This window comes from Capra hircus, chromosome 8, assembly GCF_001704415.2.
Source record: "Capra hircus breed San Clemente chromosome 8, ASM170441v1, whole genome shotgun sequence".
Taxonomy (NCBI): domain Eukaryota; kingdom Metazoa; phylum Chordata; class Mammalia; order Artiodactyla; family Bovidae; genus Capra; species Capra hircus.
Genome location: NC_030815.1, coordinates 62,379,015 through 62,402,918, shown reverse-complemented (window position 1 = coordinate 62,402,918; position 23,904 = coordinate 62,379,015). Strand labels below are relative to the sequence as shown.

Here is a 23,904-nt window from a genome sequence, read left to right as displayed (position 1 = left end):
GGTGTGCTTGCTACGACAGAGGTCCATCACCACGATGGTGAGGCTGCAAGCAGAGCTACCCTGACCTCTGGGCCAGGAAACTACATCTCTGAGAAACCTTTCCTGGAATCGGAACCTCACGGAACAAAGTTTGGGAAACACAGCCTTGGATTCACCTCTGGGTCACATGAGGGACAAGAAGGGACTGGGGGAGAGGACCAGCTGAGACAGGTTTGGGACCCTGGGAGCTGCCCATGCTTGACTCCTTAGCCAGTTGACTCATTTTCCTAGATGCTTTGCACTAAAATCCTTAGAAAAAGTCATGGACGGACCCTGGAGAAGGGACAAACTGGGACAAGGGAACAGACAGGGGAGAGAGGAATCCATGTCAAAGCAGTCGGGGAGAAAGGAGCTGGGAAGAGGCGAGGAGACATGTAGGTGGCAACTAGGGGCCTGCTAAAGGAGGGGTGGGGCTGGCTGGCAGGCACCTTCAGAGATGCCCTCCTGAGGGCTGCAGTCTTTAAAGTTCCTGGAGAAGTCTCCGTCTTAGTGCACACAGGAAAGTTACTGCCCCACTTACACACTCCGAGGTGCCAATGAATTTAAAAATCATATTTCAAAGGATGTAAAAGGCCCTTTCTAATGTCACGTGTCCCATGAACAGAGCGACAAGGTATTTCATTAAATAAGCTGAGAGGAACGGTGAACTCCTAAGGTAAACTATGAAGCTGTCGGCTTCAAGCCACACTCATCCACTTGGCTCCCAGGGGTGGTTTCTCTAAAGTGAGATTCTTCTCCTGCGTTCAGTGACGTGTGGAAACAGGAGGTCAGAGAGACACAGGGCGGGAGGGAGGTGAAAACACCATGTTAACAAGAGCCCATTGAAAGCTCGGCTTTAAACGATGGCTTGGAAGAGATGGTATTTTATAGCTGTTAGTAAAAGCCTCTGTTTCCTACTAAAAGAGGTGTCACAGATGGACACAGTCTGAGATTCACAGGACTTTGGCCAGAGTGCCAGCTGAGGAGGTAACTCGCTGGGGTGGGCCTCGATAAATCCCTCCTCTCCCCTGGGCCTCTGTTTGCTCATCTGTAAAGTGAGTATAAATGGACCAGGAAGTTCTGTTTGCAACCTAGCCCCCAGGGGTGGTGTTTACCCTGTGCTCAGGGGAGACCTCAGGTTCCAAGAAGTTTCTCCAGACCCCTGCAAGGGGGTTAAGTGGGAAAGACTAAGCAAGGGTGCTTCCCCAGTACTGCCTGATTTATTGGGGGTTCCATAGAAGATTGCTCTTGACAACAGGATTCACCTACTAAAATAAAAGGTTGATATCCACTGGACTGAGTTTCTTCATCTGCACAGTGAGGGGATCACAGTACTCAAGCTCTGAGTCAGGGCAGCCCCTGGAGTACCCATAGGCGCTGTGATGATGAGCCTGCAGCAAGCAGGTAAGGGGCAAAAGCCTGGGGCTGGGGCATGGTTAGCCTGGGCACTGCACCTATCAGACACATTATTACGAGGCTCCCATAGCTACTGCCACTGCTGGGGCTGCTCCCTTCCCCCCCTGCATCCCCTATACTCTCGTCAGACTGCCATGCCCTCAGGTAAGGAGCTGTGTCTTATCCTCATGGTCCTGGAGCCTAGCCCTGCACCTGGGGATGGTGTTAGTTGGGCACGAGTACATCTGGGCTTTGATCTAGTGTCTTGGGAACTTGGAGCAAGTCCCTCTCTTCTTGGGTCCTCTGCTTCCCCATCTTTAAAGTGGAAAGATCTTGGAGGGCTGGGAACCCAAGAGGAGAGGGATGGGCAGGAAGGGGTGATGCTGCTGCCTGCCTTACAGATGGGCTCCTGAGCGACAGCTGGTGAGAAAAAGAAAAGGACAGTTCGACCAATTTAAAACACATTTAAAAACGTTAGTCTTCCAAACCCTGTGTATTTTTACATGAATGGCACGTCTGGCCTCCCAGCTTCTCAACGGCAGGAACTTTAAGCTGCTGCTAAATATGCAAAAAAGAGAATTTACCACCTGTGCCAGGGAGTAAAAGTAGGCAGGGTGGACAGTAAAAATGAGTGGGTCAAGCACTGAGGCCATCCCTCAGGAAGCTTCAGGAATGGAAGCTCTGGAAGCAGTCCCTGGAGTACCAACAGATCTTTCCCAGGAGGTGGGCACAGTCACATCTGCTGATGGCTCCTCCAGCATCTGCCCCGGGGGACACTTGGCCAGGAGGTGCCGGAGCCGCATCTTGATTTACAGACCACACTTCCCCGAGGTCGGGAAGAGCTGAGTCACAAGTTTAAATGAATATTTTCCAGTTATACCATCTTGTTATTTCAGCCACAGGAAGGGGAGGTGGATTTACAAAAACAAAGCTGATTTCTCACAGCCTCTCCCCTCTGTTTTTGTCTCGTCTTCTCTTTGGGAAGACATTTTGGCCACACGGGATTTACGCCCGTCATCCCTGCGCCTCTCCCTTCCATTGGGTTCCCTGTCCCTCCCGCGAGAGCAGTCTCCCCACTGCCCTCCTCCCCAGGGCACCTCTGGAGGCAGCAATGCTTTACACCACATGACCACCCACCTCCCCTGATGACTGGACAGAGTAGATGCTGGGTTCAAGGACAGCTGATTCATTGGCTAGTCAATGACCTATGTGGTGGCTTGGATTAAAAAAAAAAAAAGAGTTGGATGAATGAGCTCCTTCATTTCCTGGCATTTTGTACTGGTTCCTGAGACTGCCCTTACAAATGGAGGGGCCTCAACAGAAGAAATTCAGTGTTTCTCAGCTTAGGAGCTGAAGTCCAGAATCTAGGTGTGGTGGGGTTGGTTCCTTCTAGAAGCTCTGAGGGAGAATCTAGTGAGTTGAGAGATGGGCAACATGGTGTCCCCAGAAGAGTCCCATCCCTGCTCCTTGGGCCTGGATGGCTGCCGCTCATGCTGGACTCCCATCAGACCCTCATCCCACCACCATCCGTACGAGGCCCAGCCCCTCCTCATGCTCCCTCGCTGCACTCAGGCTGAGTCCCTGCTCCTTGCAGCCTAACAAGTACGTGACTGTCTCCATCTGCCTCCTTCCTTTCTCCCCACTCCTTCTCAGGCTCCCTGATGACAGGTTCTTCTTGCCCTGCCTGTTCTCCTGGCTACTGCCCTCTGCTTACATCTCACACCCTCCCTGGGGGCTATCTCCGAGGTGGGGGGGCGGTCAGTGTCCAGTGATAAGCTGATGGCCTTCCCATGGTCTCTCCAGCCTGGGCTCTGCTGGGCACATCTCCTGGAGCCCCTCTGGCTCCATGAGCTCAGCCCTGAGTGTGGCCACCTTCTCACCACCACCACCTCACCCTGCTGCCATCAGCCACCCAGGCCAGACACCTGGGGGCCAGCCCAAAACCCTCCCCTAGCCTTCCCAAGCTCTGGTAGGTCCTCACACCTGTCAATCCTCTCTCTCATTGATTCTTTTGAATGTTACAGTTTTTGTTGTTGCTGTCGTTTGATTGTGGTAAAATGCATAACACAAAATTAATGTAACCATTTTAAGCATACAGTTAATTCTATAGGATTAAGTACATTCACGCTGTTGTACAGCCGTCACCACCACCCATCTCCAGAACGTTTTCATCTTCCCCGCTGGAAACTCTGTCCCCCTTGAAGCCCTAAGCCCCTCCCCTCCCCAGCCTCTGAAGCCCCCATTTTGCTTTCGGCCTCTGCCCATCTGACTACTCTAAGAGACTCGTCCGAGCGGAATCGCGCACTCGTCCTTTGGTGACCGACTCGCCTCTCTCCATCCTTCTGCACGTGTGTCGCTCCTCTCCCTCCTCATGGCGCCTGCCCATTTTGTATCCGTGTTATCAGTTCTCCTACCTTCTGTCCACATGTCCCTCAGCCTCCAAACGGTGCTTGTGAAAGTCAGTTCTGACGCTGCTCCTGAGTTGAAGCCTCCTTGAACAGTCCCCATTATGACAGATGCAGGGCCAGCTCCCCAGCCTGGGGCCTGAGGCGCTCGGAGACCCGGCGGGCTCTGTGCCGCCCCAGCTTCCAATCCCCACAAGGCCCTCCCCTTCCAGCTGCACCCACCACCCCTCCCTGAGCACCCTGACATTCTGGGTCCGCTCAGCCTGGATGCCCTCTCTCCACCTCCGTACTGGAGAGCCGAGGCCTCCTGCTGTGCTTCCATGCCCCCTGGAGGAGACCTTGGCCCCCATACCCTCCAGCCCCCAGGCTGGACTGGGCTGGCGTGGCGCCCCACCTGACCAGCATCTTGTGCACGGGTCAGACCGCAGACGCCGTTATTGCAGGTCAGTCGGGGATACAGACGTCTGGAGCTGGGGAACACCTGAATTCTAGCCCAGGCCAGTGACTGCAAAGGGAAGAAAGTCAACTGAAGAAAGTCAGCTTGAGTGGATGGGGCGGGGGTAGGCTGTGGAAGAGGTAGACAAGTGGGTATTGGAAGGCTGCGGCAGGGCTTGCCTTCCTCAATGTCTACATTTTGGAACAGCGTCATGAAACATGAGGCAACAATTACAGCAAAACAATTCCAAAGGGCAGATTAACTTTGCAGATCAACACAACAAAGCCAAACCACCACTCTCATGCCTGCAGTCTCATGTCCCCTTGCAAGGCAGGACACGCGCGCCTCGGTGTGCTGTCACCTGTGATTGGGCCCAGAGGGACAGGGAGAGGGAGAGCGCTAGGCCGAGAGCGCCAGATCTCCTGCGTGACAGCCTGGCTGCTCACCTCGCCCTGAGGAGGGACTCTCCCAGCCACGGGTGGCTGAGGAATCCACCGAGTCCAGCGCAAAACAGGACTGTGGCGTCCTGAGTTCAGACAGGGAAAAACTGCCATTAAAAGTACCAAGACATGAAGTTTTCCCTTCCTCTCATGGTCTCTGTCCCGATCTATCACACTGTCCTTAACACTTATGATTGGATATCGTGATGTACACAGGTGCCTGGGTGCTGTGACTCAGTGCATGCAGGCCAAGCCCTCTGGCTGCCAGCTTCCCTCCCCTGGCCCAGGTGGGACACACACGCTCTGCCCTGGTAGGGCACCCACCAGTTGGGCCAGGGATCTCCCCTTCCAGTGGGGCCACTGTCCAATACGCAGAGATGGGTGATCCCCATGGTACCCCAACTTCTGCACCAGGACACTAAATGCCTGGATCCAGGGATGACAAAAGGGCTGTCTTGCAGAGCTGCCAGCTGAATGCACCCGGGGCAAGAGCCCTGGTAGCAGCTGGGTGGGGGTGGGGAGGGGGAGGCTGTGTGGATCTGGGGGTGTCAGGAGGCCAGGCAGCTGGAGTCTAAGAACCTGTCCCTAGGAAGCAGATAGGCAGCAGGAGACGGGACCTCATGTGAGCTCAGACTCAAAGCCCCGGTGTGTGCTCCATTGTCCACAGGGTTTCACTTAAAAATAGACATCCAAAAGTAAAATAAAGAATTTCAAGAAAATGACTGCTGAGCACAGGGTACTTCTGAGAGCAGGGGTCCATACAGCTGTACAAACTGCAACCCGTTCCTAGCCCTCTTCCCAGGACACCTCCCTCCCCCAAGGCCCCAGGGCTAGACTCAGTCTTGGTTCACCTAGGAGGGTCCTTTCCTTCCCGAGTATCTTCCAACCGATTGGAATCTCCAGTCCCTGGAGTCCACAGGAAGTTAGAGACATTGCACAGTGGCAGAGGGACATTGGGATAGGATCAGGGGCCTTGCCTACCAGTCCTGACAGTGGCTGAGGGCTTGCTGTGTGGCCTCAAGTACGTTGCTATACCTCTCTGGATCTGTTTCCACAACCTAATTCACTGTTTACTGAGCACCCACTTTGTGCAGGGCATAGAGGGCCTTCTTGGGAGAGACAGAAGTTAATAGGAGAGTTCCGATCCTCAGGAAGCTTACAATTAAGTTGGGAGGATAAGACCCACATAGAAATTCCTAAAGTGGTATCACACACATCCTCTCTTCACCCGCCACCCTCAGCAGGAGGCTGAGCTAATGATAGGTGAAAGCATGGACTAGGGGTCACGCAGTCCTGGGCTGCCTCTAACTGGCTGGGCAGACTCGGGCATGGCACTCAGTGCCTCTGAGCTTCATGGATTCATTTGTACGGTGAGGGCACAAATTGATTTCTTTCTTCTTTCTCAGTCCCACAGAGCTCCAGCCCAATAAGCCTACCCAACAAGTGTTAGAAGGATGGTCATGGCTGGGCAACCATGAGGAAGGTTTGGGGCTTCTCCAGAGACAGTCCATTCAACACAAATCAATGTGGGACCCCAGAGCCACGGTGTGACCTCAGTTGCATTAGTAAAGTTACGGTGGGCAAAGTAAGCGCATGATGGTCTTTCTCAGCTTCAGGCTGGAGCTCAGCTCTGGGCCCCAACTCTTGCACTGGGGGTGTGCGATTTCTTTCTTTTTTAATAAGGCATTGGCTATATACAGTCAAGTGGGCAAGTCTTAGGAGCACAGCTCCCTGAATCTTCCCATATGCATACACCTATGACAACACCACTCAGATGAAGATACAGACCATTTCTAGCCCAACAGAAGGCTTTCTCATCCCCATCCCAGTTCATCACCCTCAAAGGCAACTAGCATTTGAACTTTTAACACCATCTAATAAACTGGCTTTGACTATTTTTGAACATCATATAAATGGACACATACATTGGTTATGTTCTTGTGTCTGGCTCCTTTCACTCAACATTATATCTGAGATTCATTCATGCTGTGTGTTAGAGCGGCAGGTCATTCTTTTTTCATTGGTGTGTAGTATTCCATTACCTGACTCATATAATTTATTTACTCTACTGTCAATGGACATTTAAGTTATATCCAGTATTTGGTAATTATAAGTAGTGCTATGAATGTCTTTTGGTAGAAATAGTCACTTATTTCTGAGTATGTACCTGGAGTAGAGTTTCTGGATCACAGCATAGGCATATGCTTAGTTTCAGGAGATACTGTCAAACAGTTTCCCAAAGTAATTGTATAATTTTACATCCCCACCAGCAGTGTTTGAGAAACCCAGTTGCTCCACATCCTTGCCAACTCTTGGTATCGTCAGTAAGTTTCCGTTTTAGCCATTACAGGGGTGGGCGGCTGTGTCTCATTGTGCATTTCCCCAATGACGAAGGATGTCAGCTGAGCACTTTCATATGATTATTGGCCACATGGGTTACCACTCCATGAAGCGGGCCTTTTCTCTTGAGTATTTCTAGCTAAGTCCAGAGAAGGGGGCCAGGGTGTCATATGAAGAACAGCTGAAGGACAGAGGGAACATGGTCGCACTCAGCGAACTTCTAATGGACTGACCTGCGGAGGAAGGAACAAAAGTGGTCTATGGATCTCAGCGCTCAGGAGACAGAGATTTAAAACTGAGGTGACCAGGGCGTGGATTTCTGATCAGCACAAGAAACTGTCTAAAAATAAAAAACGCCCTAGGAGGAGCTGGGCTGATTCAGGAGGTGGTGAGCGCTTGTTATGTCAGGCATGTGAGCAAAGAGCCTAGAGCCCCTAAACGCAGTTTTCCAGGGAGGGCTGACATCTTGACTGATGGCCGGTTTGTGGAATTGACAAGATGAGATTATAAGGCCCCTCAAGACCTGGTTCTGTTATGAAAGATATGTTTGGGGCCACTGAGTAGAGACCATGGGGACTCAGAGATGATCAGTTCTCTTTGAAAGACTTGTTTTCTGGTTTGTTTGCCTTATTCTCCCTGGCTGATCTCATTCTCTTACTCACAAGGGGCCTTCTGAAAAAAAGCAGGGCAACAAAACACAGCATTTGACTCCATCACTCTCTGCAGTGGCTATGAGCCAGATCCCAGTTCACATGGAGCCTCAAAGGTCCAAACGTCAGAGTGGTCAACAGGTTTAAATTAGAAAAGTGCGTGTATGTGTGTGTGCACCATCGTTCTGCACCTCCTGAGGTCATCACTGTGTCTGAGTCGCCGCATGAGTCATTGTAAGCAACAGTGTTTCAGGAAAAGACGCTGAACCCACTGCCCTGTCCCAGCTGGCCGGTCCACCTGCCCTGCAAATCCTGCCATACTCCACACTGCAGTTCCTTCCTCCTACCTCTCTGAAACTGCCCTGCCTCAGGCCACCACAATCTCTCACCAGCCTCGTGCCCTAACCCTAACCCATGACGTCTTTCTCCATACCAGCTGAAAGGGTACTAGCAAGCTAAATAGCTAACACCAAGGGAAGGGGCCATCAGGGTTCTGCCATCAGAAGCATCATGTTATTGTACCCCATCTACCTGAAGCCTGAAAGCTACTTGAAGAAACATCCTTGTCTCCCATGGTCCATCACAGAGTCCTGCCTCTCTCAGGGGCTGAAATCAGGTTTGTTGAATAAGTGAATGAATGGAAGCCTGGCATTATTACTGGCATTGGCAGCCATAAAACAAAAGCCTTGGTGGAATTAAAAGTTGGTTTGTAGAAAAGCTTGCGAACTCACTCCTACTCTCACTCTCCATTTCACACCTGTGAACCTTGTCACCTTGCCTTACAGCAGCAGTTAACAGACGTACAGCTTTATGAAGCACATTTTTGTATTTTCTAAAAAGTCAAGATGAAAAAGTAGCATGGGGAATGCCAAAAGGCAAGCTGTGGGGGGAAATACTTGTTGTACACTGAATAAGGGCTAACTTTTTTAATAGACAAGAGTTCCCAAATTGTAAAAAAAAAAAAAAATAGCCCAGCAAAAACAAGGGAAGAGGGGAAAAAACAGGCAATTCACATAAAAAGAAACAGAAATGGCTAATAAACCTATGAGCAGAGAATGAAATCCACCCATAATAAGAGAAAAGTAAATCGAGAAATGAGACATCAGTTTTCCTCTATCAGATCAACAAAGATAAGAAGTGCCTTGAATGTTGGGTGATGGGTAGATGGGTGGAGGAAAGAATGGAGAGAGCGGAGGAAAGAAAAAGGGAAGGCTGGAGAAAGGGAGGGATGGAGACACTGATGCGTAAATGGCTCCAGGGAAACAGGGAAGGAAGACACAAATTCTGGTTGAAAGTAAGACAAATAAGGAAGACTTCATAATTTGGGACCATTTGAGTTATATCTAAAGGATGAGTTAGATTTAGTGAGAATCCCTGGTGTTCACAAGATGTGGAGATCAACATTCTCACACAGAATAGAAGGCTGCTTTGGTACACTGTCTCTCAGGACGGATTAAGCCACATCTACCCAAATGCATACAGGCTTTAACACAGCAATTCCACTCCTAGGAATTTATTCTGCTAGTGGAATCACTGAATTGTACAAAGATATACATACAAATTATCTGGTTATTATCTGAAAGTGTCAGTCACTCAGCTGTGTCTGACTCTTTGTGACCTCATGGACTGTAGCTTGCCAGGCTTCTCTGTCCATGGGGATTCTCTGTCCATGGGGTGGGTTGCCTTTCACTTCTCCAGAGGATCTTCCTGACCCAGAGAGTGAACCCAGGTCTCCTGTATTGCAGGCCAGTTCTTCACCATGTGAGGCAGAGAATAATCAGAATAACTGGAGAATCTGGTTATTATCTATATTATCCCCAAATTGGAAACCACATAAAAATTCATCAATAGGGCAAATGAATTATAGTGCAGATGTACAATAGGATGCTACTAACACCATCCTTGAGGCTACCATTGCCTGTTATGTCAAGGTACCTTCTAATTACAAGCATTATTCTATATGTACCACAAGCTTGGCACAGTGCCAAACCCTTTATGTGGATTATCTCATGCAATCCTAATTAAGTCTGTGAAGTAGGTACTTTTTAACTCCCATTTTCGTTGAAGAAATGGAAAAGCAGTAATCTGACTGCAGCAGTTTCCTGGGGCTGCCATAACAAATAACCACAAACTGGATGGCTTTGAACTCCAGAAATTCACCCTGCTGCAGTTCAGAAGGCCAGAAACTTGAGACATGGGCAGGGTTGGCTCCCTCCGGAGGCTCCCAGGGAGACTCTGCTCCATGCTTCTCTAGCGTCTGGTGATGACCAGTAACCTTGGGCATTCCCTAGCTTGTACCTGCATCCTTCCAGTTTCTGCCTCCATGGTCACACAGCCTTCTTCCCTGGGTCAGTCCACTCTATGTCTCATAAAGACCCCAGTCATTGCAGTTAGGGCCCTCCCCAACCCAGCAAGACCTCATCTTAACTCATTACATATGCAAAGGCTCTATTTCCGAAGAAGGTCACCTTCTGAGGTTCTGGATGGACATGACTTTTCAGGGGACAGTACCTAACCTACTAAAGTGGCCTAGGTAACAAGGCTCATAAGTAGCAGAGCCAGGACTTGAATCCAGACAGGCAACCTGTACTCATCACCACTGCTCCACGCCGCCTTCTCATAAGAGCACATACTCTCATTAGAGTACTCACATACTCTCATGTGCTCTCATAAGAGCACATACTTTTCTAATATGAATAATGTTCCAGATGCTGGCTTAAGCATTTTGCCTATAATAACTGAGTCCCCACAACAACCCCACTTCAATCATGTGTGAACTGAGATCCCCACAGTAACCCTACATTATAGATAGGGAAACTGAGGCACACGGGGTTAGCAGTTACCCGAGTTTACACAGCCAGTAACTGACAGAACCTAGATTTGAATCCAGGAAGGTATGTTTATAACCACTATGCAAAACTACCTCCCAAGACTCAGAACCAGGGCTAAGAAAACATTTCTTTTTCCTGAAGGACTGGTGTTTTTCAGTCAGACATGACGTGGCCCCTAATTCATCTTCTCCCTTTCCCCTTTGGCCATCATGATTTATCTCAGAGCTGATTGGAATGTCCATCTTCAGCTAGGACATGAAGTAACTCCTCTCCTTACTCTGTGCTGTGCATTGTGAAAGGCCTTCAGAGTGACCCATGCATCCACAGAAATGACATGCAAACTGTTGTGTGCATGGGTATATTCATTTTTCTGGAGCAAGGGTCCATGACTCCCACCAGATTCTCAGAATTTCATGATCCTAATTTTCAAGTTTTCTGCCATCTCCCCTCCTCTCTCCCTTTCTTCTGTTTTTACCAATTATGTGGCTGCTGTGGGTTTACTTTAAGCAATCTCATAGCCTTTTAATGGTGTAAGTGAAATGCAATAGAAAAACCATAAACAAATGTACTCAACGCTGCCATTCATTCTGACTTTTTAAGCCTTCCTGGATTTGCGAGGAGGAATTCCGGCATCCTGGCTCCTCTCTTTCTTGTCTTTTAATGGTTCTGAGGCAGGAGTCGGGTTCCCACCCCTGCATGGGCCAAGTGCTCATGCTGGATTCATGGATAGCAAACGTGTAAGCGATGTGCACTGAGAAAACCCAATCAGACACAGGAGCCTGGAGTTCTGGCACTCAGGGGAGAATCTAGGCTGACCAGGAACTAGGCAGCTTGACATAAAAGTCATTTCTGAATCTAAATTTCTCTGAAGAGGAAAGGAGAAGGCAGGAAGATAGAAGGTGGAAATAACCCACAGCTGCAAGCCTGACCCTTCCAGCAGCCTGCCATTCCTGGGGCTTTTTCCCTGCCAGTGTGCTCAGGACACGTGACCCCACCATGTGCCCCAGCCACCTGGCCACAAGGCCCTTCCCCAATCCCCTGCCCCCTTGCTAGTCTCCGCCCCCTGAACATCGAATTACCCGGGCTTTCCACATGCCCCACTGCATACCACACGCCCTGGCCTTGTCATGCCCCTCACGCCCCCTATGTGACAAAAACAAAACCAACCAACCAAACAAAACAGAAAGAGCCCTGGATTTTTGATTCGGATCAAAGTTTAAATTAATTCATTTGTAGATTTTAATAAAAGCACTCTCTTAATGCAATGGCCCATCAAGTTGGACCATACAGAAAGCTGATGCCTTTGACCCAAGAATTGATGCCTTTGAATTGTGGTGTTGGAGAAGATGCTTGAGAGTCCCTTGGACAGCAAGGAGGTCAAACCAGTCAATCCTAAAGGAAATCAGTCCTGAATATTCATTGGAAGGACTGATGCTGAAGCGCCAATACTTTAGCCACCAGATGCAAAGGGCTGACTCATTGGAAAAGACCCTGATGCTGAGAAAGATTGAGGGCAGGAGAAGAAGAGGGCATCAGAGAATGAGATGGTTGAATAGTATCACCGAATCAATGGACAAGGGTTTGAACGAACTCTGGAAGATTGTGAAAGACAGGGAGGTCTGGCATGCTGCAGTCCATGGGGTCGCAAAGAGTCTGACACAACTTAGCAACCAAACAACAAAAAAATGCAATCACCAAGGGAAAACTGAGAGAAGTCATGGGTACCTTGGTGCCCAAGGTTTCGTGGTCAGAGTATGCAGGACGACCCTCACATTATGGAATGTGCATTAGTCCTTATTAGGAATCATTAAGCTTATTATTTAAGAAGCTTATTAGAAACTTAGAGTCTCAGGCCCCCTCCTGGGCCTACTGAGGCAGAATCTGCATTAACAACATCCTAAGTGTCAGACTTTATTTTGGGGGGCTCCAAAATCACTGCAGATGGTGACTGCAGCCATGAAATTAAAAGACGCTTACTCCTTGGAAGAAAAGTTATGACCAACCTAGATAGCATATTCAAAAGCAGAGACATTACTTTGCCAACAAAGGTCTGTCTAGTCAAGGCTATGGTTTTTCCTGTGGTCATGTATGGACGTGAGAGTTGGACTGTGAAGAAGACTGAGTGCCGAAGAATTGATGCTTTTGAACTGTGGTGTTGGAGAAGACTCTTGAGAGTCCCTTAGACTGCAAGGAGATCCAACCAGTCCATTCTGAAGGAGATCAGCCCTGGGATTTCTTTGGAAGGACTGATGCTAAAGCTGAAACTCCAGTACTTTGGCCACCTCATGCGAAGAGTTGACTCATTGGAAAAGACTCTGATGCTGGGAGGGATTGGGGGCAGGAGGAGAAGGGGACGAGAGAGGATGAGATGGCTGGATGGCATCACTGACTCAATGGACGTGAGTCTGAGTGAACTCTGGGAGATGGTGATGGACAGGGAGGCCTGGCGTGCTGCGATTCATGGGGTCGCAAAGAGTCGGACACGACTGAGCGACTGAACTGAACTGAACTGAAGAGATTCTAATGCTAGAGACGCACTAGTGCAGAACATAAGGACCCCAATTTCTCAAGTTTACTAAACCCTGGAGAGCACTTGGGTTTTCTCCAGGGAGAGCACACCCCCACTGGATTACCTGGAATGATTCCTATTGGGGTTCACTGGGCTATCTACAAAAAGGGATCATTATACCAGCCCTTCCTCCCTTTCCAGGATTACTGTGAGTTTCCAGTGAGATCATGGGTTCATTCCATTTCCTGTGAGAAGGCTGAAAGAGGTTGCAGGGTTGGTGGGGAGCAGAACAGGTGCGGTTTCTGCCCTCAGGGAGCCGACACGGTGGTGGGATGGGGAAACACGTAGCTGTTGTGTAATCGTCACGGTTACACAGGACTTTCATTTGCTTATTCTTTTACATATTCACTCATTCAGTGATCTGCCATCGATTAAAACATAAAACACTCGCACTCTGCCCAGGGTTGAGCTCTGAGTTCGACACTGGGGAAGCAGAAATAAATGAGCCATAAACTTTTGCCTTCAAGGACCTATCAATCTGGTCAAAGATAAGGATGGAAGTAGCCGATTACACTTAGAACTCACCATAGCTGGGGCTGTGGGAGCACAGGTGAAGCAACAAGTTTGCTGGGAAAGATTGTGGGCAAGAGGAAACGGGGGTGACAGAGGGTGAAACGGCTGGACAGCATCACCAACTCAATGGACATGAGTTTGAGCAAACTCTGGGAGATGGTGAAGGACAGGGAAACCTAGCTTGCTGGAGTTCGTGGGATGGCAAAGAGTCAGAAGCGACTTAGCGAATGAACAGCCCAAGTTTGCCATGCAGATGAGGAAGAGGACAGCATTCCATGCAGAAGGCACAGCAGGGGCAAAGGCAGCAAGGCAGCAAGTCACATATGTTTGCACCATGACCAGAAGGTGCAGACAACCGGGAGGAGTGTCAGGAGATGGCTTTGGAGTAGCAGCTTGGGGTCAGATCTTTGATAGTCCTGGTGATCAATGCCAAGGAATCTGGCAGGAAGTGGGGAGTCCCTAAATGGAGAGGAATAACACTGTCTAAGCTACGTTTTATTAATACAAAGATCTTTTCACAATAGCATGAGAAGAAAGCACTGGGGCAGAAAGACTCTTAAGAGGCTCTGACGTTCGCTCAGGGGAGAGATGGCAAAGTATTCGACTGGGGTAGTGATTATGGGGACAGACGTGAAAAGAAGAGATACTAAGTAAGGTAGACTGACAGGACTGTTGACCAAATGAATGGGGTGATGAAAGGTAGGGAGGTTTCTGGCTCAGAGCCTGGGCGAACGACATTACTGTTAACCAAGAGGTGGGAACACAGGAAGAAGACTGGGTGCTGAGGCTGAGTCAGGCCTGTTGGGTGTGCAGTGCGTTTGGGACACCCTCTGGCTTCGTCCAATGGCTGGAGTCATAGATGCCTAGAGGTGAGAAGAATGGTCCAGGCTGGGCACATGAGTTTGGGAGTTTGAGTGTTGAGTGGGTGGTAGGAGCCCTGGGAGTGAATAGGACAGGAGGAGGGTATGGGGTGAAAAGGAGCAAGGTGGAGAGTGGCACTAAGATTCAAGAGAAGGCAGAGATGAGTCCAGGACGGCCTAGTGAGGCTCAAGGCCCTTCTCATCACCCACTAGAAGCATCTTCCAGAAATGGACCTCTCTAGAAGCCCCAGAGTGAGTCGGGGCCAGGGCTGGGGCCCTGAGAAGAGCCAAGACAGAGACAGATCTGTTTTTCTCCAGGAGGAGAACAAAAGGATGTAAGAAAAGGAGAAACGAAAGAAATGCTTGAGCTTGTTTAGTTTCTCAGATGAGAAATGATCTGGATCCAGCACATCCTAACATTGAAGAAAAAGTCCCAGGCTGTCCTAGGTTGACTTCAGTGAGCTCACTCTTTCCTATTGTTAAAAGCAGAGCGTCTGGTCTTATTGTGATTAATCAAAGGAGGATTTTACACAACAAAACAAGAAACGGGAAATGGTTCCCCAGTCCTGCCATGTGATTCATGTTATTCCATACAGACCATTTGTGGCTTTAAACTGGTAATAGCTCCTAGTGGCCAAATAATTGATCACTTGGTGTTCTGGCTTTAAGCAAAAAGCATCTCTTTAGAAATGTTGGCAGCCTGGCTGGCCCATTAGTACGACCGAAAAATCAAAACATTGCCTGGAAAAGGCCATTACGACTGGGCTCAGCAGGAGTCATCAATAGATGATGTCATTTCAGAAATAAGCCAGCCAAGGTCACAAGGCCTCTGGCAGCATCAAACGACCCTTCATGGCCCATCACCACCCCCCTTCGCAGATACTAAAGTCTCCCAAGGGGACACCAGGTTTTGAGCCAGGACTGGCTTCATTCTACCCTTTCTTCGCTCAGCCCGAATCTAGAGGAATGCGATGTTTGAGAGCCTGTGACATTCAGCAGGTGGTGAAGGAAGGCCCTCAGCCTCCCATGCACAGTCCCTCAGACGCTCTCCTCTCCCTCTTCCCCTCTCCGGGGTCTGTGGTCTGGCTCAGCCTCTTCTCACACTCCTCAGCCTGGAAACCCCTCCTGTCAGCTCCTACTGCCTTCTCCTCCAAGCTTTTAGAAGATCTGTGGGCTCTGTCTCCACACCCTCAGCTCCCATTAGAATCTTCCTCCTCTCACCAACATTAACAGCATCGCAGGTACCAAGCACAGGACCAGGGGCTTTCCCTGCATCATCCCCCAGACACCAATCCCCACAGAAACTCATGTGAAATGGATGCTCTTATTATCCCCATTGTATGGAGAAGGAAATGGGCTCAGACAGATTGGACCACTGGCTTCAGTAAAGCAGTGGCAGATCCCGTTTTTGAATCCTCAGCAATGCCCTGGCCAAAGTCACCCTCGATGCTTGCCAATCATGGTGGCCCTTTCCCAGCCCTCATCCTGTCTCTCTGCACCAACTGGCACTGCCAATCTCTCTCCTCCCTTGGCTCTTGGGAGCCAGTTTCACCTTGCTCTTTCCTTCCTCTTCACCGAGTGGGTTCCCCTGAATTTTATCCCTGGCACTTCACTTTTCTCATGAGAGAAAATCTTCCAGGGAAACTCTGAATCCATTGGAGACATCATGCCCACTTGCTCAAGGTCACTCTAAGTCAGTGGCAGGCAGGGTGTCCTAACATCCAGGTCAGCCTGTTACTCACAGCTGCCACTACCTACTCCTAGTTGTGCTTTTTGCTGAGCAGCAGGAAGCAGCCCAACCCCAGAGAAGGGAGAAAGTGTGAGACCCTGATAAGGTGGGGGCAGAGGCTATTTTTAGAGAACACAGGCTTTCGACTTAAACTCAGGAGTCAACATCTTCTAAATGGTGGATCTGCAAGGCTGGTTCATTAAATAGAATTAACACATCAGAGTGACAGCACTTTGCTCTCACTCTCTGCCTACTTTATGTGTTGCTGCAATTGAGGAGAACCTTACTATTTGTCTCCATTTCTTCTTCATTCTATCTGTGAAGCTTCAAGATGGCTTTAGAAAAAAAAAGAAAAAGATCCAAAGTAAAGGAGAAACAAAAATGAAACTTCCAGATGAGGGTGCTGTTGTCTGAGTAAGAGAAAGTCCTAAGCAATAGCAGACCAAAGAAGGGGGAGCATTGGTGGGGTGCTTGTGGATCCCCAAGGCCTGCCTGAGCAGCAAGTGTGAGAAAAGAGTGAGAAAGGCTGGTGGAGACTGTCTGGCACGCCCAATAGTGTGTGACCTTGAGCAGGGGGCCCTGCGTCCCTTCCCCAGAAACAAAATGGTTGTCATCACTGGGGGAAAATGGGAGGTTTCCAGGTGCCCCCGCGGAGTGCCTAGAACCTGGGTTAGGGTCTGGTTTTGTGATTCGGACAAGGAAAAGCTTAGGCCAGGTCATCTCCAAGGGTCTGAGAGGGCCAAGGTCAAGGCCAGAAGAGATGGGGAGGGGGAGGAGGTGTGTGTAGGGCTCCGAGGCAGGATCATAAGCTTCATACAGATGTGAAAACAGAGGGCAGAGAGCAGCGGGACTGGAGCCTCTAGCCCTGCCCAGTTCACTGGGTCTATAGCTGTTTGACTCACAAGCTCCTTTGCGAAGGTGATGGCTGCCACCCAGCAGAGATGCCCATAATTACCGTGGAGCGTGCTTCCTGGGTGTATATGGCCCAGGCTTTCCGAGGGTCCTACTAGGTCTAGTATATGATCCGAGTCAGAGGGAGCGGCAAAGTCGCTGGTCTCTGCAGCCCCTCCGGATGTGCGCGTCTGTGCCCCCCAGGGTCCCAGGCCTGGAGCTGGTGAACAGGTGGGGGGAGAACCGGCGGTCAAGAGCGCGCCCTACTGCTTTCGGCCCAGCCACCAGCTCCAGCGCGGAACCAAACCCTGCCCCCACAAATGGGGAAATCGAGGCCCAGAGAGGGAGGAGGCTTATCAAGTCCACCCAGTGGGTTGACGATACCCGGGGCGGGGGTGGGGGGACTTCTGCCTTCAGGCTCTCCCCCTCTTCTTTCCGCCTCCGAGCGAAAGGCGAGTTACCGTGGGGCTTTAAACCTTGTCTTTTCCCGCAGTTTGGGAAACTTTTCCTGCCGCAACCAGGAGCAGCGCGAGCCCAAGTATCAAGTCCACCTGAGCGCGTAGGCGCCCCACTCCCACCTGCACAGCCTCGGTAGCCGGACCCAGGCTGCGCCTGAGTGCCGGCTCGGCTGCACCTGTACCCGCTGAGCGCCCGGGGCGCCGCGCGCTGGCCCCGCCATGACCCCAGTCCTCCGGAGCTCCCAGGTCCTTCTCCCATTTACAGATGTGGCGCCAGGATCCAGAGAGAAAGGCGCCCTAGCCGGGGCCACGCGCGCCGAGTGGAGGGGACGCGAGCGCCCAGGTCCGGACCCAGACACCCGGCTCCCCAGCCCTGGAGGCAACCCCAGGCGGCGGCTATTTATAGAGGGAGCCACGCTCAGTCCCTCTTGGCGGCTGCGGCGGCGACAGCTGAATATTTTGCCCAGATATGGCTGGGGCCCCGGCGCGGGGGCAGGGAACCCCGTGAGCACGAGGGGGACCCCTGGCCAGTGGGACGCTTACCGAGCCGTGGAGCCGCGGGGGCCGGCGGACGGGCGCGGGCGGCGGACGGGCGCGGGCGAGCGGAGCGCGGGGCTGGACGAGCTCCCGGGCGGCCGCGAGCGGGCGGGCGCTGTGGGCTCCGGGGGTAGGAGCCAGGGGCGGGCCCGGCTCTGCGTTGTCACCGCGCCCCGCCCCACCCGCCCGGCTCTCCCTCCTTAGCTCTCCCTCCACTCGGGGGCGCCGGGGCGCAGCGCACAGTCCCCCGCCGGGTAGGGACGTCCGCTGGGGAAGCGCGGGGCAAGGGCTCGAGCCGCCCGGAAGATGGGCTTCTTGACCAAGTGGGTGCACGTCACCTCCTGTCTTCGTCTCGGTTTCCCTACTTGTACCAGGTAGTTGTCTACTAAAAGGCGGGCGGATTTCATTTCTGCTGGGTCTAAGACCTAAGAATCGGCAGGTCCTCGGATGGAGCAAAGCCAGCCAAGCGGTCGCCACACCTTTGCCTGCTTTAATTGAAGCAACGACCCATCCCCGTCTCATCAGCAACCCAGCTGAGTCTTGTTTGAGCCCAAGCTTTAGTCACGAACAATTTGTGAACACGTAGTTCCATCAGAGGCACATGGTTAAAATAATAACCACCCAAAAAAGCCCCACCTGTTCTTTCTTCCGGTTTTTTTGAGATGTAATTGACATACAGCACTGTATCTTTAAGGTGTACAGCATAATGGTTTGATTTATAAACATAATAAATTTATTATCACAAGTTTAGTGAACATCCATCATCTCACATAGATATAAAAGAAAAAAAATTTTCTTGTAATGAGAAATCACGATTTACTCTTAAAAAGTTTCATGTGTTAAGTATATTTATCCTGTACATTTTATCCTTAGTAGGTATCTTACAACTGGAAGTTTGTACCTTTTGACTGCTCATCCAAACCCTGCTCCCAAAACAAAAAATGTGATCTTTTTTTCCTAGAGTTTGTTTTTGATGTACAATTGACCTACAACATGTTAATTCCTTTTGGACAACATAGTGGTTAGATATTTCTATATATTTCAAACTGATCACAAGTCCAGTGATAATGTCACCATACAAAGACATTACATAGTTACTAAATTCCCCACGTTGTACATTTCATACTTTGCTAATTTATTTTGCAGCTGGAAGCTTGTACTTCTTAATCTCCCTCATCTATTTCTCTCCTCCCTCTATCCTGCACCTCTCTGGCAAGCATCTGTTTGTTCTGTTTATAACTCTGTGGAGTTATAAACCTGTTTTATATTTGTTCATTTGTTTCGTTTTTAGATTTCACATATAAGTGAAATCAATAAAATATTTGTCTGTTATTTTGCTTAGCACAATACCCTCTAAATCCATTCATGTTGTTGCAAATGGTAAGATTTCATTCTTTTTAATGGCTGAGTAATGTTCTATTGTGTGTATGTGTATACATACATATACACACCACATCTTTATCCATTCATCTATTGATGGGCACTTAGGTTGCTTCTGTATCTCGGCTAGGGGTGCATGTATCTTTTCAAATTAGCGTTTTTGTTTTCTTTGTATAAATCCCAAGGGAATTTGCTGGATTGTTTGGTAGTTCTTTTAATTTTTTTGAGGAACCTCTACCATTTTCCATAGTAGTTGCATCAATTTACATTGCTACTAACACTGTACTAGGCTTCCCTTTTCTCCACATCCTCAACAACTTATTTCTTGTCTTTTTGAAAATAACCATTCTGACATGTGTAAGAGCTCATTGAGGTTTTGATTTGTATTTCGCTGATTAGTAATGTTGAACATCTTTTTATATGCTTATTGGTCATCTATATGTCTTCTTTGGAAAAACACTTATTCAGATTTTCTGCCCATTTTTAAAATTGGATTAAAAAATTGTTCATTGTATGAGTTCTTTGTATATTTTGGGTTTAGCTCAATTCAGTCGCTCAGTCGTGTCTGACTCTCTGTGACCCCATGAACCGCAGAACACCAGGCCTCCATCACCAACTCCCAGAGTTTATCCAAACTCATGTCCATTGAGTTGGTGATGCCATCTAACCATCTCATCCTCTGTCATCCCCTTCTCCTCCTGCCTTCAATCTCGCTCAACATCAGGGTCTTTTCAAATGAGTCAGCTCTTCGCATCAGATGGCCAAAACATTGGAGTTTCAGCTTCACCATCAGTCCTTCCAATGAACACCCAGGACTGATTTCCTTTAGGATGGACTGGTTGGATCTCCTTGCAGTCCAAGGGACTCTCAAAGTCTTCTCCAACACCACATTCAAACGCATCAATTCTTCAGCACTCAGCTTTCTTTATAGTCCAACTCTCACATCCATACATGACTACTGGAAAAACCATAGCCTTGACTAAATGGACCTTTGTTGGCAAAGTAATGTCTCTGCTTTTGAATATGCTGTCTAGGTTGGTCATAACTTTCCTTCCAAGGAGTAAACGTCTTTTAATTTCATGGCTGCAATCACCATTTGCAGTGATTTTGGAGCCCCCAAAAATAAAGTCAGCCACTGTTTCCCCATCTATTTGCTGTGAAGTGATGGGACCAGATGCCATGATCTTCGTTTTCTGAATGTTGAGCTTTAAGCCAACTTTTTTCACTCTCCTCTTTCACTTTCGTCAAGAGGCTCTTTAGTTCCTCTTCGCTTTCTGCCATAAAGGTGGAGTCATCTGCATATCTGAGGTTATTGATATTTCTCCCGGCAAACTTGATTCCAGCTTGTGCTTCCTCCAGCCCATCATTTCTCATGATGTACTCTGCATATAAGTTAAATAAGCAGGGTGACAATATAAAGCCTTGACGTACTCCTTTTCCTATTTGGAACCAGTCTGTTGTTCCATGTCCAGTTCTAACTGTTGCTTCCTGACCTGCATATAGGTTTCTCAAAAGGCAGGTCAGGTGGGCTGGTATTCCCATCTCTTTCAGAATTTTCCACAGTTCATTGTGATCCACACAGTCAAAGGCTTCGGCATAGTCAATTAAGCAGAAATAGATGTTTTTCTGGAACTCTCTTGCTTTTTTGATGATCCATCGGATGTTGGCAATTTGATCTCTGGTTCCTCTGCCTTTTCTAAAACCAGCTTGAACATCTGGAAGTTCATACTTCACGTATTGCTGAAGCCTGGCTTGGAGAATTTTGAGCATTACTTTACTAGCGTGTGAGATGAGTGCAACTGTGCAGTAGTTTGAGCATTCTTTGGCATTGCCTTTCTTTGGGATTGGAATGAAAACTAACTTTTTCCAGTCCTGTGGCTACTGCTGAGTTTTCCAAATTTGCTGGCATATTGAGTGCAGCACTTTCACAGCATCATCTTTTAGGATTTGAAATAGCTGAACTGGAATTCCATCACCTCCACTTTGTTCGTAGTGATGCTTTCTAAGGCCCACTTGACTTCACATTCCAGGATGTCTGGCTCTAGGTGAGTGATCACACCATCCTGATTATCTGGGTCATGAAGATCTTTTTGGTATAGTTCTTCTGTGTATTCTTGCCACCTCATCTTCATATCTTCTGCTTCTGTTAGGTCCCATACCATTTCTGTCCTTTATTGAGCCCATTTTTGCATGAAATGTTCCCTTGGTATCTCTAACTTTCTTAAAGAGATCTCTAGTCTTTCCTATTCTATTGCTTTCCTCTATTTCTTTGCACTGATTGCTGAGGAAGGCTTTCTTATCTCTCCTTGCTATTCTTTGGAACTCTGCATTCAAATGGGTATATCTTTCCTTTCCTCTTTGCTTTTCGCTTCTCTTTTTTTCACAGCTATTTGTAAGGCCTCCTCAACCCATAATTGCATGTATCATTTGCAAATATTTTCTCCCTTTCAGTAAGTGGCCTTTTGTTTTGTTGATGAATTTCCTTTACTGGGAAAAAACTTTTTAGTTTGATGCTGGAATCAAGATTGCCGGAAGAAATATCAATAACCTCAGATATGCAGATAACACCACCCTTATGGCAGAAAGTGAAGAGGAGCTAAAAAGCCTCTTGATGAAAGTGAAAGTGGAGAGTGAAAAAGTTGGCTTAAAGCTCAACATTCAAAAAATGAAGATTGTGACATCTGGTCCCGTCACTTCATGGGAAATAGATGGGGAAACAGTTTGAGCTCCAAAGTCACTGCTGATGGTGACTGCAGCCATGAAATTAAAAGACGCTTACTCCTTGGAAGAAAAGTTATGACCAACCTAGATAGCATGTTGAAAAGCAGAGACATTACTTTGCCAACAAAGGTCCATCTAGTCAAGGCTATGGTTTTTCCTGTGGTCATGTATGGATGTGAGAGTTGGACTGTGAAGAAGGCTGAGCACCAAAGAATTGATGCGTTTGAACTGTGGTGTTGGAGAAGACTCTTGAGAGTCCCTTGCACTGCAAGATCAGCCCTGGGATTTCTTTGGAAGGAATGATGCTAAAGCTGAAACTCCAGTACTTTGCCCACCTCATGCGAAGAGTTGACTCATTGGAAAAGACTCTGATGCTGGGAGGAATTGGGGGCAGGAGGAGAAGGGGACGACAGAGGATGAGATGGCTGGATGGCATCACGGACTCGATGGACGTGAGTCTGAGTGAACTCTGGGAGTTTGTGATGGACAGGGAGGCCTGGCGTGCTGCGATTCATGGGGTTGCAAGGAGTCGGACACGACTGAGCGACTGAACTGAGTCCCATTTGTTTTACTTTTGTGTTCAAAAGCCTTACCTTCTTAAAAGCCAAATGTGTTTTCCAGAACAAACCATTTAACAAGAAACTTAAAGTGTTTTAATTTTAAACATGGCTCATAAAAAGGAGTTTGTGTAGATGGAATCTTTGGATTATCACAGGAAAGTTTCTGGTGGGGTAGAGCCTGTTAATATAAACTTTTTAATATTGGTATACAGATCACTAATGAGAAACACCTTTGAACACTCTTGCTTCCACGAAATGTATTCCTACATTGCAAAACCCTCAAGGCTATAAGAAAATACTCTTGTCAAGGGGCACATACCCTATTTTTAAACAATGCAATGCTTTACTATTTCGGATTTAAAATTTTAAATCCTTTTGTTGTGGAATCAAACATTTGAAAAAAGGGCATACAATGTAAGTGTGCTGGTTCAAATTTTTATTTTTCTTGGCTGCACTGGGTCTTTGTTGCTTCACGTAGGCTTTCTCTAGTTGCAGTGGGCAGGGGTAACTCTAGTTGGGGTGTGTGGGCTTCTTGCATGGTTTTTCTTGTTGTGGTGCACAGGCTCTACAGTGGGCAGGCTTCAGTAGTTGCGTCACATGGGTTTAGTTGCCCCATGGCATGTGGGATCTTTCCAGACCAGGGATCACACCCATTTCCCCTGCATTGGCAGGTGGATTCTTAACCACAGACCACAAAGAAAGTCCAAAATTTTTATCATTCAAACACCTGTTGCAGGCAACACTGCCAGCAAAGTCAACCTGTGCTTTTCTGGGTCACAACGCCCTCCTAAAGTTCCCACTTTTCTCTACTCGTGTGGTAATCACTCCCTTACTTGCCTCTTTCCCCCCCAGTTTATATTCATTTGCTCAACTCTGTGTTTTAATATTAATCCGTGTTGGTTCACATGACTGTAGTTTACTCTCATTGCTGCAGAGGTTTCCATTGGATGAATATATCAGTTTTTAAAAAGATCCATTTTACTATTAATGGACATGTAGGTTATTTCTAGGTTTTAGATATTACAGATGTTTAGCTGTGAACTTTCTTTACCAGCATCTTCCTGCACAAGTGCACACATCTTCAACACACTTGGAATTAACAGAAATAGAAACATTTTCCCCATTCTGGCACTTGAGCAGTGGTATCTCATTGAGGTTTGAATTTGCATTT

General features: G+C 48.4%; 1 protein-coding gene across 4 annotated transcripts in view; it reads right to left on the bottom strand.

Annotated features, from left to right (window-relative positions):
• The window catches only part of TMOD1 (tropomodulin 1), an 88,982-nt gene extending 70,802 nt beyond the window's left edge, over positions 1-18,180 (bottom strand). For 2 of the 4 annotated variants that reach the window (XM_018052205.1, XM_018052203.1), the window contains exons 1-2: positions 18,079-18,176; positions 17,142-17,297 (exon numbers count right to left, since the gene is read on the bottom strand). The gene's annotated coding sequence lies outside the window, so the exon portion shown is untranslated. Of the gene's footprint in view, positions 1-17,141; positions 17,298-18,078 lie in introns of all 4 variants that reach the window. The other 2 variants (XM_018052202.1, XM_018052204.1) reach the window with 2 other exon arrangements.